The sequence below is a fragment of the Pinus tabuliformis genome, chromosome 2_2, assembly GCF_031772625.1.
Source record: "Pinus tabuliformis cultivar Carrire ecotype Pingquan chromosome 2_2, CPIR1, whole genome shotgun sequence".
Lineage (NCBI taxonomy): Eukaryota > Viridiplantae > Streptophyta > Pinopsida > Pinales > Pinaceae > Pinus > Pinus tabuliformis.
The window spans coordinates 881,864,802-881,883,750 of NC_142300.1; the positions used below are offsets into that span (position 1 = coordinate 881,864,802).

At 43.5% G+C, this 18,949-nt stretch overlaps 1 pseudogene; it reads left to right on the forward strand.

The window, feature by feature from the left end:
• Positions 1–2,219: 2,219 nt before the first annotated feature.
• On the forward strand, positions 2,220–3,465 carry LOC149195838 (polyadenylate-binding protein RBP45 pseudogene; annotated as a pseudogene).
• Positions 3,466–18,949: the final 15,484 nt, after the last annotated feature.

Below are 18,949 nucleotides of genomic sequence, written 5' to 3' on the forward strand. Positions count from 1 at the left end.
GTACATCTATTTGCAAAATGACCGTATTCATGACATACCTTACATTTGAAGGGGATTTGCTCATAGTCCAGCTATTGTATGTGCGTCCACTAATCCACTTTTATTTTGATAGCTTCAAGGAGACCTTTTCCTAGATCCACTTCCATGCAGATTCAGGCGCATGCATGCATGTTTTCTTTAGATTCACATCTGTCTATGTATTTCCCAACTACGTTTCCTATTGCTTTGACTGAATCATCTCCCCAGCAGTGGAGAGGCAGATGCGGCAATCTTACCCATACTGAAACATCATTTGGGACGTCCATTTCTGGGTCAAATTCTGGTGTCCATATGTTCAAATACAGTCCTCTTGTATCCATATAATATGGACCATTCCCAGATATTGCTACAGCCCAGTTTCTTTCTACCCAATTTTGCACAGTCTTGGGTGATGGCCACAACCCAGTAAACTGCCCTACTAACCCTCGTTCTGCCAGGGAGAGTACTGCTTTTCTTGGGAGTGCTGAAGGGAGAGATATTTTTGGTATTTCTTCCATTTTTTAACAAAATTTGAAACTTACGGTCTGTTCTTCGCTAGACTCGTTGTAGAGATGAGGGAAGCAAAAGTTTTTTCTGTTACTTCTGATTCTTGTTGGTGATTTGTGTGATGATGATCTTCCTCTTCCAGTGGATCCATATTGCTCAAACCCTAGCAGCAGGAGGCCGTTGAGGGCCAATATGATTTGGGACAGTATCTGCCTGCCGAAAACTACAGTCGTGATCTCGCCTTCCTCTTTCCGCCGTTCTGACCTCAACAGCAAGGGCCACTGAGGCGCAAAGAATGTTGCTTCGCGCTGGGAGCTGCTGCAGCAGCTAGGGCTGCATGCTACCCTCAGTTGCTCTCCTCGCCGTCTAGTTAACTATTCTACGAAATGACTTTTATTACAATACAAAATCAACTTTATTACAATATGTAATGTATGTAATAATCTTAAGAGGAGTATATTGCTAAGTATTGCGTGATCAAAAGTGACTCCAAACATGTATACATCTAGTAGTGTAGATGGTATGCTATATGTTGAAAGGTGAGAACACCCTACAAGTGTCATGTCTCATAACATCAATATTAATGAAATTCAATTTTAAAAAATGACAATATTATTGTAATAAGGTGCCACATACTAAACCATGTTTATCATTGTTATTCATATAGTCTTATATAAAATTATACACAATAACATTATATATTCTCTCAAGAATCATATATATTTTAAAAAGACTACATTGAATGTGATATTCACCACCCTTAAGGGATGACTCTATAATTTCTAACATTCCTCAAAATAAGTAACATGCTAATTATAAATCTAATTGAGAAATATTGAGTCATAAAAATTGCTTAAACCTTTTTTGCAAAAGAAAAATCAATTAGACTTTTCTAAGAAAAACATGATCATACATAACATAAAATAAAAATTATCCAAAATACTTATAAAATTTTATATAACAAATTTGAATATATATATATATATATATAATTTTTATAACAAAATTTTAAAAACATAATAGTAATCCCCAAATATTAAAATTCTTTAAATCAAACCTAAAACATAACAAATATCAAGTCATATATTTAATCTGGCTTAATTCTCACTCATCTCATGAGAAAACCAATTCAACTGTCCTCAAAAAATAAGATAACACATAGGGTGAGGAATAAAGATTATTTAAAAAAAAACTTTTTCCAACCAAGTTTTTGCCCAACAAAGTTGATAAAATGTCTAATCCTTCCACGTGGCAAAGTTGCAAAAGTTTAATACCCAAAATTTAATAATTCTTAAATTTATATAAAACCTCGAAATATATCAGAAGTAACCTAAAACTATAAGAATCTCATTGGTATGGTTTAACATTTTCTTTAAATTAATACATTTAACTTCAACCAACCCCAACAAAATGAAGCTTAGAACACCGATTGGCTACCAACCAATAAAAGTCGGCTCGGACCAGTAAAGCGAATATATATAGAACCTACACGTCTTCGATTACCAACATAAAGTTTTACTTTCTATCATTTCTTTCGAGTGCATATAAGTGGAGAGAATCTATAGCTCTCTAAAGTCTGGATCAAAACCTGCTCAGCTTTCATAGAATTTTTTAGTACCCTTCGAGCTGACGTAGATTTCCTGCACTGCGCTGTGTCGCGGAGTTTTTTCTCGCATTCTTTTAAATATTTCAGAATGATGCAGACAGATCCCATGGCAGAACCGGCGATTGATTCCCAGCAGCAACAACATCAAGAACAATTGATGATGCCCCTGCCTCCCGAAGCTAGGTTTTGGCCCCAGCAACCGCAACACCAACCTCAGGTTATGGTGCAGCAATCCTCGCAACAAGTGAACTCCACAGACGAGATTAGGACCCTCTGGATCGGGGGTTTGCAGCATTGGATGGATGAGAATTATCTGCAGGAATGTTTTGCTTCTACCCAGGACCTTCTCTCTCTTAAGATCATTCGCAATAAGCAGACTGGACTTTCAGAGGGTTATGGCTTCTTGGATTTTGTAAGCAATGCAGCAGCCCATATGGTTCTCCAAAATTACAATGGTGTACAGATGCCCAGGGCTGAACAATTTTACAAGCTAAATTGGGCAACAAAAACGGGTAGAGAAAATCGTTCTGAAGATTTTACTATATTCGTGGGAGATTTGGCATCTGATGCCACGGATGAGCTGCTGCGAGAGACCTTCAGAACCATATACCCATCTGTAAAAGGAGCAAAAGTTATTACTGATAAGGTTACAGGCCGTTCAAAAGGATATGGGTTTGTAACATTTGGTGATGGGAATGAGCAGGCTAGGGCTATAACAGAAATGAATGGAATATTTTGTTCCTCCAGACCTATGCGAATAGCTCCTGCCATAACAAAGCAGACTACTGTTTATCAACAACCCTATCCTCCTCAAGTGGTCGAGTTGGACTCAGAGAATGATCCAAACAATACTACCCTGTTTGTTGGTGGCTTAGATGCCAATGTGACAGTGGAAATGTTGATGGAGACCTTTCGGCAAGCGGTGTGGATTTGTGGAGTTTAGCAAGAGGGCATCTGCAGAGTTAGCATTGCAAATGTTACATGGTACAGTTCTTGGTCAGAGACCAATTAGGCTTTCTTGGGGAAGAAACAAACAAGTGCAGCGTGCAGGGCCTTTTCAAACACAGCAACCAGATCCAAATCAATGGAACGGGGCATATTATGGTGGTGGACAAGGATACAATGGTGGTTATGGTTATGTCACACAGCCTCAACAAACAGATCCAAATCCATGGAGTGGGATTTATTATGGTGGTATCCAAGGATCCAATGCTGATTATAGTTATTCCACACAACCAAATAATGCTGGTTATGCTTATGCCAGGCAACCTCAAGACCCAGATATGTTCATTAATATCGCGCCAAATGCAAACTATCAGCAGCATCGACAGTAAATTAGTTTCAGTTACAGCAGCCATAGTAAATTAGTTATAGATAAATTAGTTTCAGTTACAGCAGCCACAGTAAATTAGTCATAGATTTTTTGGTTACTGTTTTAATTTTTCAATCTGCTATTTCTAAATAATAAATTTAATATTTTAAATTATTAACAAAATATTTGTTCATGGTATATGGTTCGAATTTTTGATATTGAATTTCAATTTTTTATTTTATTTTTTTATTTTTTTATTTTGGATATATATTTTGGATTAATGAAAATTTTCTCATTAAAAATATCCAAAATATATGGGACAATATATACACATGTTTTAAATAAATAAAATACATTAAGAAAACCATGTACTTCCTGAGAGACGCAATATATTCTTGTCTGGTTGAGTGCTGCATCTCTTCCAGAGCCTCTTTGTATTGGCCAATCTTAAATCAAGAGAGCGAGGGACAATAGCCCTGGAAGTTGAAATGCATACACAAATGTTGGTGCAAAAGTCCAACTTTGGGAAGCATCAGATGGTTTCCTTGCACTCTGCCATCTATTCACAATAGTGCTAAAGCAAGACTTGATATCCCAAAGAAAGGTAATATATATTTGCATTGGCATTCAATCATCCTTATCAATGTAGAGACGTTTCATTCATTCATAATTAATTCTCAGGTTCAAAATATGTGCTCTTGAATCAAACACCTAGCAAAATCAACAAAGAAACGACAGAAACTGCATTCAACATTAGGGGATTTAATAGTGGGTATGGTGGTTTCAAACATGTAGGTTAATAAATAATTAGATAAGATCTAATGGCAAGTTGAATTTGAAACTTTTGAATCAAAAGGAACAAAATGCCAACTCCATGTTACATAATAGGAATCCAGCCACTGTTTTTTTATAGTAGACAAGTATAATGCATCGGATAGCTCACAATATAGGTTGATAGAACCTCTGTGATATTTGGAGTCTACACTGCCTGCCGGCCCACCTTCCCACCTTCTAAGCTGCTATTGATATTGTACAACTTATTAAATCTGAAATAGAGTAAAAGATATAGGAGACAAAACAGACTGGGAATGTAAGTCCTTTATATTAGAAGAGAAAAAGAGAACATAGCAGCATGTAAACGCAGAAGAACATAAAGAAAACCACAAGACTTTCTGACTCAACATGTATTTCTTGGGGTCCAGATTCATTCACAGGTATTTAAAAATGCTGACATGCTTCAACCAAAAAAGGAAGAGAATTTGAGAATTTCAAATGTTGTCCTAGCTGTTTTAGATATATTTTCTACAATAAAAAGGAAAAATCATGAATACATGGGCTTGGAAGGCTTACATTGTAAGTGTGATAATACATGAATGGAGCCCCATCTTGATGTACAATGTTCTCCATCCTCCACAATTCACAAGAATTTGTTATAAATGTCCATTAACTAAGATTCCATTGCTCTCGAGGAGGAATATTTTACCAGAACATCAGCTGTGACTATTGATGGTGACTACAAAACAATAGGATGAGGAACTTAGAAAGAAGAAGAATTGAGGCAATGGCCTCTTTTCCAGTAATGATTATTAGACAAGGTTATTAACCCTACAAAATGACGATTTTCCAACTCCATAAATAAAGCATTTTCATCATTACATCAACTCAACTCTCTCAGTCTCTTTATCAATGTCTCAAGTGATTTTTTCTTTGCATTTTGCTTCAAAGTTCATGTACCAAAGGTTCCAAAGAGTCTATCAAATGAATCTCTGTATTTCTCAGAAATCATGACCACCTTTCTGTAATCCAAAGAACTATAATGCTTCTCCCTTATAACAGGATTCATGAAATTCTCTTTAACAAAATATTTGTTCATGGTATATGGTTCGAATTTTTGTACTTCTATATGGATATTGAATTTCAATTTTTTATTTTATTTTTTTATTTTGGATATATATTCTTGTTAGGGAGAAAAATACTTAATAAAGGATATTTGTATTTTAAATGGATAAAGTTGAAAGGTATTTGTACTTTAAATGATAAAGTTGAAAGTTTTGGTATTTGTACTTTAAATAAGTAAAGTTGGAAGTTCTCTGCAATAGGTTCAATTGATTAAGATTAAACAATTTTATTATTTTTGCAAATTTTGAATTAAAATAAATCGACTAAAAACAACAATAACTTGATAGAAATTGATATTAACTCTTATAAATAAGATTTTATAAAACTTCATATCACCCTTTCTAGGAATAACAATACAGTGCATTGCGTCGTGCAATTTCCAATTAATTTAGTCGTGCCATGCTCTTGATGCAACGGAAATTTCAATGGCGAGTGGTCATTATTTGTTCGAGTGGCAAATTCTGGAAATTTCTATGGCAAGTGGTGCCATTGTGCTTGGCAAATTCTGGAAATTTCTATGACAAGTGGTGCGATTGTCCGTTCGGCGTGGCAATTTCAGCGAAATTTGCGTAGGATTATTATATTGAAACACCTAAACCGTTCGTGTTGTTGGAAAGGAGGTTGGTGTAGTTGCAACTCACTACCTCTACCATGATTGGTGTCGTACTATTATAATAATTAATCGTCACTATATTCATTGCATTGATGATAAGCTTGTTTATATTATATTATGTTGGATTTCTTCTGGATTTGGTGGTGGATTTTTAGACAATAGTTGACCTGAAATGGTAAATTATGTATTTAGTACTATTATAATAATTAATCGTCACTATATTCATTTAACTGATGATAAACAAATGAATATCGACTGTTTTTATTATATTGTGTTTTAAATTTTACAAACATAAAATTGAGTTAAAGCTCAACAATAAATTTCTTTTAAATGCTTATATGTGATTATTAAACTTTTGAGAAACAGGGCAATAAACCAATATTCTGGGGCACCTTGTCATTCTGGCTTTTTTGTGCAACTTCGTTTTTAAAAGTACAAGTATTAAAAATAGAAAATAATGAATGGTGGAGATCATATATAAGATGTACCATCTAAAATATTTTATTAATTAATTAATATATATATATATATATATATATATATATATATATATATTAAAAAGTACAGATGAGCACGCTACTCCGCGCATAGCACTAGATTCCATCTGATGGGCAATAAATACTAACATGAAATTTCGCTTCCAAAATGCATGCTAGTGTCCAAATGTTGACTGCAATACATTTGCTCAAGGTGGAGGTAATCCATTATATATTCGGCTCAAGTTGAAGCCAAAGGAAAAAAGTATGGCCTTCCATACCCAAACAGAAAGAAATAGATCTCGACGATATAAGCGAATAATGATAGGAGAGTGAGGATGACTCTGACGGCGTCCTGTTTTCGCGACAACGAGGGTTTCGGTTAACCGCAGCTGCAGGACCACAGGAAGGAGCGGTGAATTGGGAGATAGGGACCTGATCTGCCGACAGATCGCCCTCGACGACGGAAGGATGCAGTCTCCGACCGGCATGGAGCGTCAACGGGAAACGGACCTCGTGGATTATTCCGAGGATCCGTTAGAAGGACAGTTAATCTTTCAAAACCCTAACTCAGCAACCACGGGTTTTGTTCCACCGACATCGGAAGCATCTCGCGCACAGGACTGTACACCAGTGGTCACTTTGCCGGAGCCTTCTTCTTCATCAATCGGCTTGGAGGCACCGCCCCTCTCACCAGGCACTGCTTTTCTCCTCACCTCTCTATCGCCTGATACCTTGGCCTTCGACCCGCTATCATCACCGCTGCCCGACTCACCGACTCCTCAAGCGGATCAGAGGGAGAATGCACCCAAACCTCTTTCGGATCTTGGGGCAAAAACATCGGGTTGTTTCAGTACTCCGGTTGATAACGTCAAACCCACAAAACCCTTGACACAGCCTGGGGACACAAATCCGCTCGTTGATCACCCATCGGCGCCCCGCACAAAGAAGAGGAAATCGAAGTGTGTTAGGGCAACAACGAAAGACATCACCGTAACTTTCGGCAACCCTTCGAACTTTGAAGAAACTATGGCTATAGCTAGTACAGTTCTGGTTGGACATGTGCGGGGGCGTACGTACACGGCGGAAAGGCTGATGCACTGGGTAAAAGAAATCTGGGGAGGCCTGTTCACACAGATGCCGGAGGTCCAGGTACTCCCACGAGGGTGGTTCTCCCTCCACTTTGCAAACGAAGGGCACACGAATGCAGTACTTGAAAGATTTTGGCATATTGAAACGGCACCTGTCTTACTGAAGCGATGGAGCCCGCTATTTGATCCTGAACGCGAACAAATCGCAGCAGGACCTCTGTGGGTGCGTCTGCCAGGGCTTCCATTACAATACTGGAGCGAAGAAGCTTTCACCAGAATCGGAAATGCATTGGGGACATATTTGGATCACGATCGATCCTATATCGATACAAGGAAGAGAACGGTGGCCCGAATACTGGTGCACCTGGATACCAGAGAGGGACTGGAGGAAAAAATCACATTGCAATGGGGAAAGCACAGACGAATACAGATTCTGGATTACGAAGGAGTCCCCTTTCGATGTAATCGGTGCCACCAAGTGGGACACCTCTACAAGGAGTGCCCATTGATCAAAAGTCCGGATAGCTCGCCAAAGATCTCCCCCATAGCTTCCAGAGGGACCTCTCCACACATACCTCAACCGACGCATGGATTCGCGGCATCTCAAGGCGTCCCGGAGAGTCCAGCGCTGAACAAGAGGGACACGCCCTCGCCTCCTATGACTCGGGCTCGGGCAGCTGCAGCAGCCGCACAGGCCTCGGGTACAAATCTTATCTCTTCCCCTATCTCTATTGAATCATCTGAATTTGTAAATTCTTTGTCATGTTCCATGGCACATTGCATTATCCCCCCGCCTCCTTTGATTCCTTCCACTGTTCCACCCTCTCTGCCTCTCTCTCCGTCGTCCCCCTCTGAATCATCCTCCCGGAAAATCCCCCCACACCCATATTCCCTTCGCCCTAGGACCTCTCAAGCGGAATTTTCCGAAGCCCAGATTGGGCTGGGTATCGTCCCCTCGGGGGCGGGATCCACATCCACCAGGGGAAGGAAATATGATCTCAATAAAGCTATCAGACGCGCGGGAGCTGAAGTTGCTTCAGGGCGTCAATCCACCATCGTCGGGGTCCTTAGAGCAACAAATCCCCCAAAGCGGGGACCCCCATGAAGTGCCTCTCCTTTAATTGCAGGGGTCTGGCTAGCCCCCCCAAAAAACTAGCCCTCAAACGACTTTTTGAGGTCGAATTACCTGACATCATTCTCCTGCAAGAAACCCTAGGTTCTGCTGAGTCCATCACCCTTTCCCTTAGCAACATCTCGTCAAGATGGAATTACATAGCCATGGATGCTAATGGTAGATCGGGTGGATTGGCGATTGGATTCAACCCAAAAACCATCAGAGTGGATTCCTCCTGGGGCGGACTTGGTTTTATGGGGGTTGACATCTTCTCTATGGACCTGGGTCTCACCCTCCGCATCGTCAACACATATGGTCCATGCCAACAGAGGGAAAATTTTTGGAGACAGCTCCTCAGCAGAAGCCTGATGTCCCTGGATCGCATCATCCTAGGGGGAGACCTGAACTTTTCATTAGGATTCCGGGAATCTTGGGGCTCTATGGCACAGATAGACTCCATCACAGATTGCATGAGAGGCCTTTTGGAGCAATATGATTTCATTGATATACCCATGCAAAATCCTCTACCAACATGGAGGAATAGAAGGGTTGGGACAGCGGCACTTGCTCGCAGACTGGATCGATTTCTGCTGAAAGGTCCTCTGATCCATCAGCTTCACCATTATAAACAATGGGTAGGATCCGGGGGCATATCGGATCACTCCCCAATCTTAATGGAAATCATGGGCCCTCTTCCAAAGCCAAAAGCCCCTTTCAAGTTTAATCACCTTTGGCTCCTGGATCAAAACTTCTCCAAACTAGTCACAGACTTCTGGAAAGCACATCCCATCGATGGAGAATCCTCGAAGGCAAGGGGTTTTGTCAAAAACCTGACCGAGCTCAAACACATTGTGATTGAGTGGGCCAAAGCAAAGAAGATAAGAGAGGATGAACAGCTCAATAGGGTGGAAGAAGAACTTAAAACCCTTTTGGATGAGAGAAATCTGGGATTTGGATCCATGGAGGACAAGGCCCGCCTGGTAGAATTGGAGAACCAAAAGCTCAATATTCTCAAGCTCAGGGAGGAATCGCTCAGATTGCGGAGTAGGGCAATGTGGCTTAAAGCTGGGGATGAGAACACTCGATTCTTCCATAACTTTGCTAAAGGAAGGAGAGTGGCTAATACCATTTGGAACCTCCCCCTCCCGGGAGGAGGACTGGCGGACACCTTCAACAAACTCTCACAGCTCGGCACAACACATTTCAGAGGGCTATTCAAAAGTCCTGCTGGATCAAATCTGGCAGAAATCATCAACGTGGCCTCTCATTTCCCCAGATTTGTAAATGATGAAGACATTGGAGCTCTCACTGACCCTGTCACTATGGAAGAATTGGAAAGTACTATCAAGTGGTTTCAGAAGGAAAAGAGCCCTGGCCCTGACGGATGGACCATTGAGTTTTATATAGCCTTCTTTGACATCATTGGAGGAGATATCCTGAAGGTGGTTGAGGAGAGTCGAATATCGGGCCAGCTCTATCATGCTATAAACTCCACCTTCATTGCCCTCATTCCCAAATCGGACTCCCCATCATCCTTTGACGATTTCCGTCCTATCTCATTGTGTAATGTCCTCTACAAAATCATCTCTAAAATCATTGCCAACCGGATCAGGCCCATTCTGTCTAAGCATATTGCTCCACAGCAATTTGCTTTTTTGGAAGACAGACAGATCCACGAAGCCATTGGATCTGCCCAGGAAGCCATACACTCCATATGGTCCAAGCGCCTCAAATGTATCCTTCTCAAGATAGACCTTTCTAAGGCTTTCGACCGAGTCAGCTGGCTCTTTATAAAGATGATCCTCATACACTTGGGCTTCCCTCTCCCTCTCATCAATTGGATTATGGCGTGCATTACTTCCCCGACCTACAGCATTCTGATCAACGGAGCAGCCTCTCACTTCTTCCACTCAGAAAGAGGGCTGCGCCAAGGCTGCCCTCTATCACCACTCTTATTTCTCCTGGTGATGGAAGCATTAAGCCGACTGATTATCACAGCAAAAAGGGAGGGAACTATCAGGGGCCTTAAAATTACGGACGAGTGCTTCCTCACCCATCTCCTATTCGTAGATGATGTCCTTATCCTTCTAGATGGCAGCATTCAGGATACCTCTACTTTCAACAGGATCTTAAAGCTTTTCGCTCATGCCACGGGAATGGAGGTCAATCGGACGAAATCTACTATTACATTGGTTGGCACCTCAGTAAATGAATCCTTCACAGCAAGTCAAGCCTTCCCATACACCACACAGCCCCTGGACAGGGGGCTAAAATACCTTGGATACTGGTTAAAACCTACATCCCAAAAGATTGCGGATTGGGTATGGCTGGTTTCAAAAATAGAAAAAAGGATAACTTGCTGGAGTTTCAGATATTTATCCAGGGCTGGAAGATTAACCTTGATCAAATCTGTTCTGGAAGCAACGCCGGTCTTCTGGATGGCGCTCGCCTAGATCCCTAGAAATATCCTATCAAAGCTACAACAAATATGTAACAGATACCTATGGGCTGGTAAACAAGAAAAGCGCACCTTCGCCTGGATTGGGTGGAACAAGATTGCCCTGCCCAAGAAATGGGGTGGCTGGGGATTAAAGGACCTCCCCACCTTTGCATGTGCACTGGCAGCCAAAATGGGCTGGGCATTGTTGACATCCCACAGCCTATGGACCAACATCACCTTCCACAAATATATATGGCCCCTCAACATCATGGAATGGGTCAGACTCCCATCATGGAACAAAACTGGCATATCCTCTATTTGGAAAGCTCTCCTACACTCTCTGCCGCTTATCAGGAACAACTTAGTTTGGAGAATTAAGAGAGGTGACAGAGCACGAATTGGAATAGACCCTTGGAGTGGCAGTGGTGGGAGACATTTGCTCCCACGAGCTCTGGTGGAATTCCTTACAGCACAAGACATCAAGGTGATTGCACAGATAGCGGATCAAGAACAATCAGACATTTTCCACCAGGCTTGGAAGACAGCCACCCATCTAAACCTCCCGCAGAGATGGCACACAGATTGGCGCGAATATTGCGCTGCCCTGATGGAATCCCACATCAGAATCACTGAGGGATCAGATGAACTTGTATGGCACCAGGCGGACAGCGGAATTTACACACCAAAGGAAGGTTACATTCAGTTAATCAAACAGAAGAAGCCCGAAGTATTAGACAGCTGGTGGCAGAACATTTGGAAACTCTCAGCCACGCCTCGATCCAAGCTCTTCACCTGGTGCGTCCTTAGGAACAGAATCCCCACGGGGGAACATCTCATGCGCCGAGCTCAATATGGACCGACGAGATGTGCACTGTGCAAAGCCGACACCGAATCCACAGAGCACCTATTCCTGCGATGTAGTACTGTACAGCTCGTGTGGAATAACTTAAAAACTTTTATTCATTATTCAGGGGATTGGAGCGGAACTGACCCAATTAACGCTTGGATCGAATGGGACAAGAGACACAAGGGCTCGAAGGCTGCAAACTTGCCCATCATAGTAAATTGGTCCATTTGGAAAGCTAGAAACAGTGTGATTTTCGAAGACAAGGAAATCCAATGGCCTCTCATCGAGGCTGGTATTATCTCTGCATTTAAAGAACTTCCGGATCCGCCTCCTCCAAAAAACCGAAGGCCAAATCCTCCCCCCAACATTGACCAGGGTACACCTTGGGCTTATTTTGACGGAGCTGCCAATGTACAAAGCTGCGGGGGTGGTTTCATTCTGCACTTAACTGATAAACACTCTTATCAAATAAAAGCGGGACTGGGTGCTGGAACAAACAACTTCGCTGAACTCATTACATTGCGCCACCTACTACACTTTGCATTAAGTCATCAATGCACCAGCATCAACATATTCGGGGACTCACAGATTATTATAAATTGGTTCAATGATATATCTACATGTCACATGCACACACTCAGAAACATTCTTGATGAAGTTCTTCAGCTCAAGGAGGCATTTAATCATATCTCTGTTTCACACATCTACAGGGAACATAACAAGGAAGCTGATAAATTGTCCAAGGAGGCCGCGCTGATGGAACAAGGAGTATGGGAGATCACCGAGACTCTGGACCAACAGGAACAAAATTTTTATCATCGCCCTTATATAGACCCGGGTTACCCCACAGCGGGTCTACACCCTACTTAATTATACAGGAATATGGCAGCAGCTTTATACATGACAATTTTTTGTACAGTCCTTTTTTGTAACAGACTGAAGGATGCCTGAAAGGCATTATAGAAACACTCTGTGCGGTATAACCGAACATCATAACATGCAATTTTTGCAATTTTTTGTAAAATGTACAGATATACAGTGAACATGGCATATGCGCAAAAGCATCTACATATGTAATTTTTCATATTAATGAAATTTTACGGATTTTTCCAGTGGATAAAAAAAAAATATTAAAAAGTACAAGTATTTTTGTAAAAAATATTAAAAATAGAAAATAATGAATATTGGAAACCATGTAAGATGTACAGTCTAAAATATTTTATTCATATATATATATATATATATATATAGATATATATATATATATATATTAATTAAAATCTCAATTGTATTTTCAATTTGGGTATCGGTTAACTTTTACGCAAACATATGCTTCCACAATTGTAACTCTTCTTACTTAGAGTAATTTACTAAATGACAAAACTCATGACTCCTATAGATATTGCATCAAGCAAACTTCAAATTCAATTTGGGTAATGCAACTCTCATATATGACCAAGCGGGCTTCTATGGTTCAACGTTGTTACTTTTCATAAGGCTCACTAACTAGTTTATACGGTTTTCTCAATAATTATGCTTAAAAGGCAACACCAAGGGAATTAAGAGAGCATAACAAAAAAACACATTGTTTTCATTCAAATGTACAACTAATGAAAAACAACTTAAAAAAGGTAGAGACTCTTTAAGGCACTTAAAATCCCTCAAGAATCTCCGCTATACATATCTTGATGCACAGGATGGCCGAAGCACATTAAACATGGCAAATTTTATGGTGTATGATATATTAGAGCTACATAAATATTAATTATTTTACAATTATGTTGAATCCAGTATTAACAGAAAATCATACAGGAAAGTTTGTAATTGTTCTAGGTCCCCAGTATTTGAGAGCTGCCATATCATCAGCAGTCATACAGGAAAGTTTGTAGTTGTTCTAAGTCCCCAGTAATTGAGAGCTTCCATATCATAAGCTCTCGCAGCGTTTTCTTCTTGATCATAGCCACCTAGGACAAAAAGACCAATCTCCAGCTCTGAAGCAATCTAGCAGTCACTGGTATTTGGCTGGACATGTGATGTCTACCTTTGTAATTGGCAGATTTCATTGTTTTATAGACTTCAACTTATACCATGGAGTAGCTTCTCTTAACACTAAGAGGAAAAATAAAAGAATGTCTTTCAGTTTGAAATATAAAGACGCAGTTTATTTTATGTGATTTCTTTGATATGTCATTGAGTGAAGCTTTAGTGATTATAAGTTCACATAATAATCCAAAAATTTTCATCAAATTAAATGCATACCTGGTTACTCCCTGATATTTTGATGTACCCCTTAAGCAACTACTATTTCTTCAAAATTAATCAAAGCAACTGCTTATTACTTCTTAAAAAAAATGTGAAACTCAGTGGATATTTTGATGCACCCCTTGAAAAGCCACTACTATTTTTGCAAAATTAATCAAAGCAACTGCCTATTACTTCTTAAAAAAAATGTGAAACTCAGTGGATTAATGAAAATTTTCTCATTGAAAATATCCAAAATATATGGGACAATATATACACATGTTTTAAATAAATAAAATACATTAAGAAAACCATGTACCTCTTGAGAGACGCAATATATTCTTGTCTGGTTGAGTGCTGCATCTCTTCCAGAGCCTCTTTGTATTGGCTAATCTTAAATCAAGAGAGTGAGGGACAATACCCTGGAAAACAATGTAAACTATGAAACGGGAACTGATACTGTTACCCGTTTCGTAGAGATAGCTAAAAAGTGACATGATTTTGAAAATGGGTGATGCAGAACGCACATGTTTTTTCTAGAGCATAGTTTTAGGCACTTTAGTTTTTTTTATGTACATCACGTTTTAGAATGGTAGTGATTTTCATGCTGATTTTAAAAAGTGAGCATTCTGCATCACACTCCTTTCTTAAAAGCCCTGTTTTTTGGCTTTAAATTTTTTAATGTATAAAATGTAAATAATTATTTAGTAAATTTGATAATTTTTGAAGTGGTCGTTTTCTTCACATTTCCTTGGTTTTTATTATAATTTAAAAAAAAAAATTCTTGAGGTTTTTACTGTTTTGCATTTTTAAATTAGAAGGTCGATATTTAGACTTTTCGATATTCTACATATTTATACATCCTTAATTAATTTTTCAATCGACATGAAATAATTGTTTCTAAAAAACAATATTTTTTAACAATGGACATAAAAATAACCATTTTTAACATAAATATAACTAAAAAACTACACGTTTTGATAATTTTTTGTTAGAATTGACATGTCAAAATCACAATTTTTATACGATAATTTTAACTAAAAATGGTTAAATAATAGTTTTTTCTATGAATTTCATGTCAAAAAAATAATAAAAATCACTTTTTTTTTTCAAAAAATAATGATTAACTTAAAATCAATGCAAAAATCACATATTACCAATATTGAACGTATAACAACCATAATTGAGTGTTTATTCTTCTCATAAAATGTCAAAGTCAAAACATTGCAAAGCTTGATTTACAAGCATAACTTAAATTTAATCAACAATGTCACGTAATCCAAACTCTTCGTCCTCTAGAGTTTCATCATTGTCCTCTTCCACAATATTTTCTGTTTCATTTTGCTCATTTTCCTCTTCTAATGGGTCTTTGATGTCTGCGAAACTCCCAATGTATGTCTTTCCAAACATTCCATGTAATGGTGGTTGGGGTTCCTTTGCCTTTTTTGCCACACGTGATTCACCAGGCAGGGGCGCGGGCTACCCGGGTGGCGCGGCCGAGGCAGGCGCCACCCGGGCGGCCCGCGCCCCCGCCCGACAGGCGGCAGGGCGATTACCAGAATCACCCTGCCGCTTGCCGGGCCGGGGCGGGGGCCGCCCAGGTGGCGCGGACGAGCCAGGGTGGGTGAGGGTGCCCCGGGGGGGAGGGTGGGTCAGGGCGCCCAGGCAGGGGGGCAGGCGGGTCAGGGCGCCGAGCGGGTGAGGTGGGTGAGGCCGCCGGGCGAGCGGGCAGCCGGGGCGGGCGGGCGGGGGCGCCTGGGCGGGTGAGGCGGGTGAGGGCGTCGGGCGGGCGGGCAAGGGCGCCTGGGCGGGTAAGGGCGCGGGGCGGGCGGGCGAGGGCGCCGAGCGGGCGGGCGAGCGAGGGCGGGCGGGCAGGTGAGGCGGGTGAGGGTGCCGGGCGGGCAGGCGAGCGAGGGCGCCCGGGCGGGTGAGGCGGGTGAGGGTGTCGGGCATGCAAGGGCGCCGGACGGGCGGGCGGACGAGGGCGCCTGGGGGGGCAAGGTGGGTGAGGGCGGCGGGCGGGCGGGCGGGTGAGGGCCACCCGGGCGATTGCAGGAATCGCCCTGCTGCCTGCCGGGGGGGTGCGGCCGAGGCAGGGTGGGTGAGGGTGGCCGGGGGGCCGGCGGGTCAGGGCGCCCGTGTGGGGGGGCGGGCGGGTCAGGGCACCTGGCGGGCAAGCAGGTGAGGGCGCCGGGCGAGCGGGTGAGGGCGTCGGGGCGGGCGGGCGGGCGAGGCTGGTGAGGGCGCCGGGCGGGCGGGTGTGGCGAATAACGGCGGCGGGCGGGCAGGCGAGGGCGGGCGGGCGAGGGCGCCGGGCGGGCGAGGGTGGGTGAGGGCGGGCGGGCGAGGGCGCCGGGCAGGCGAGGGCGGGCGGGCGACGGCGCCGGGCGAGCGAGGGCACACGGGCGGGTGAGGCGGGTGAGGGTGCCGGGCGGGCGGGCGAGGGCGGGTGAGGAGGGTGAGGGCGCCGAGCGGGCGGGCGGGCGGGTGAGGTGGGTGAGGGTGCCGGGCGGGCGGGCGAGGGCGCCCGGGCGGGTGAGGCGGGTGAGGGCGCCGGGCGGGCGAGGGTGCCGTGCGGGCGGGCGGGTGAGGGCGCCGGGCGGGTGAGGGCGCCGGGTGGGCAGGCGGGTGAGGGCGCCGGGCGGGCGAGGGCGCCGAGCGGGCGAGGGCGCAGGGCGGGCGGGCGGGTGAGGGCGCCGGGCGGGCGAGGGCGCTGGGCGGGCGGGCTGGTGAGGGCACCCGGGCGATTCCGGGAATCGCCCTGCCGCCCGGGCGCCCTCACCCAGGCGGGCGAGGGTGCCGGGCGGGCGGGCGGGTGAGGGCGCCGGGCGGGCGAGGGCGCCGGGCGGGCGGGCTGGTGAGGGCGCCGGGCAGGCGAGGGCGTCGGGCGGGTGAGGGCGCCCGGGCGATTCCCGGAATCGCCCGTGTGACGCCCTCGGGTCTCGGGCAGGCGTGCACGATGGGCGGGCGCCCTCGTGCACGACGGCGGGCGCGTTTTGACACGGGCGGGCAGACCTCCGACACTTGGGCGACCCGTACACGACGGGCGGGCGACACGGGACGAGCTCGGGTAGACGGGCGCGGACCGGGCAAAACACACACGGACGATCTCGGGCAGGCGTGCACGATGGGCGGGCGCCCTCGTGCACGACGACGGGCGCGTTCCGACACGACAAGGGGCGAACCTCCGACACTTGGACGAACCGGAAGATGAGGTGCGGACACCCGAGCTAGTGGTGCGGTCACCCAAGCTGGCGGTTGGGCATGGCGAGCCATGGTTCGGTGCGATGGGCAGGACGGACAAGCGAGCTGTGCGGAAGGATGAGACAACAGTTGAGGACGCGGTTCTGCAGACGAACACGGAGACCCGACGAGCGGACAGTCGACAGTGTGACGGGGCTGCAGAAATGTGCGGCAAAACAGGTTGTGGTGCGGCGAAGTACATGGAGAAACTTGGCCGAGATGTGGCCAAGTTTCGGACGAATGTATTGAGGGCACGAAGTGAAGCTTATGCGCACGAAGTGGCATAAGCGTACATATATACATATCAGCGCATTAACATATGTTATAAAACCATGAACGCATGTGGAGATATGCTACAATACACATACGTGGTTTATATGAGGATAATGGGTTGGCCGAGAGCAAATGATCCATTAAAAACATGTAAAAGGAATGCGTATGGACAAAAGGCTTGACACATGGCGAAAGGGCAGCATGACATATGTATGGGCACAAAGGACATATAATAGCGGTTATATGTGTGGGCGAATTAATATAATATATGCAAAGCTTATAATGGAGGACGGCCATAAAGCGGAACATATATTATATGGACATGGACGCATATATATATATGTGTGAACTAAACTATATAATAAACATTATATACGGGCTTATGGATAATGGAGCAGCCATTAAAATAACGTATATAATGGGAAAGTATATAATGAGAAAGTATATAATGAGAGAGTCCTGGATGATATTCCTTACTTTGACTTCTCCCTTGGACCACTTGCTTTTGGCAGCAGTGAATGCATTTGATGGAGGCACAACAATATTTCCTCTCACATGGTCCAACACTTCCTGATCTTCTAAAGTCATATCGAGAGACAACTTCATGGAGCTCGTCTTCGGCAGGGAAGAGTGTTGAGGGCCCCATGAAGTTTTTAGGATAGCCTTGCCAACCTTCTCTTCAGTGATTGCTCTTACTCTTGCTCTTGCTTTGGCTTTGTCCTCACCTTAGCTTTGATACCATGTTAAATTATGGTATGTTCTATGCTTAGAGCAGTTTACTTCTTTTCTTCTTATTAGCCATAGATTAGAAATCACATATACATTAAGTAAAGTGCAGATAGAACATTAAACGATCAAAAGAAAACAAGCCAAGAAAAGAAACACAAGATGTGAAGGCAAGCCAGGGACAAACCCCAATGTGGGGAAACCCTTTGATCAAATCTTCTTTTATCTTCAATAGTTTAGCAGAGAGAAATAGTACAAAATCAAAATTCTGGAAATTTATACAGCAGCAACAAACCCTAGATTATGAAAGTCAAACTTAGCCAAATGAGTTGAAATTGACCTTCAATATGCTTGGTCAATTTTTGGTCAACTAGCCCTCGAACAGCATGAAGAAACAACCCTTGAACAGCCCCAAAAACACAGTCAAACTACTACCCAAAACTAGGGCAGTCAATGTTGGTCAAACCAGAGGTCAGATTGCCTTGGTTTCTATGCCAAAATCTGTGGCCTGCCTAGGAGAGGTAGCCACACCAAAACTGCACC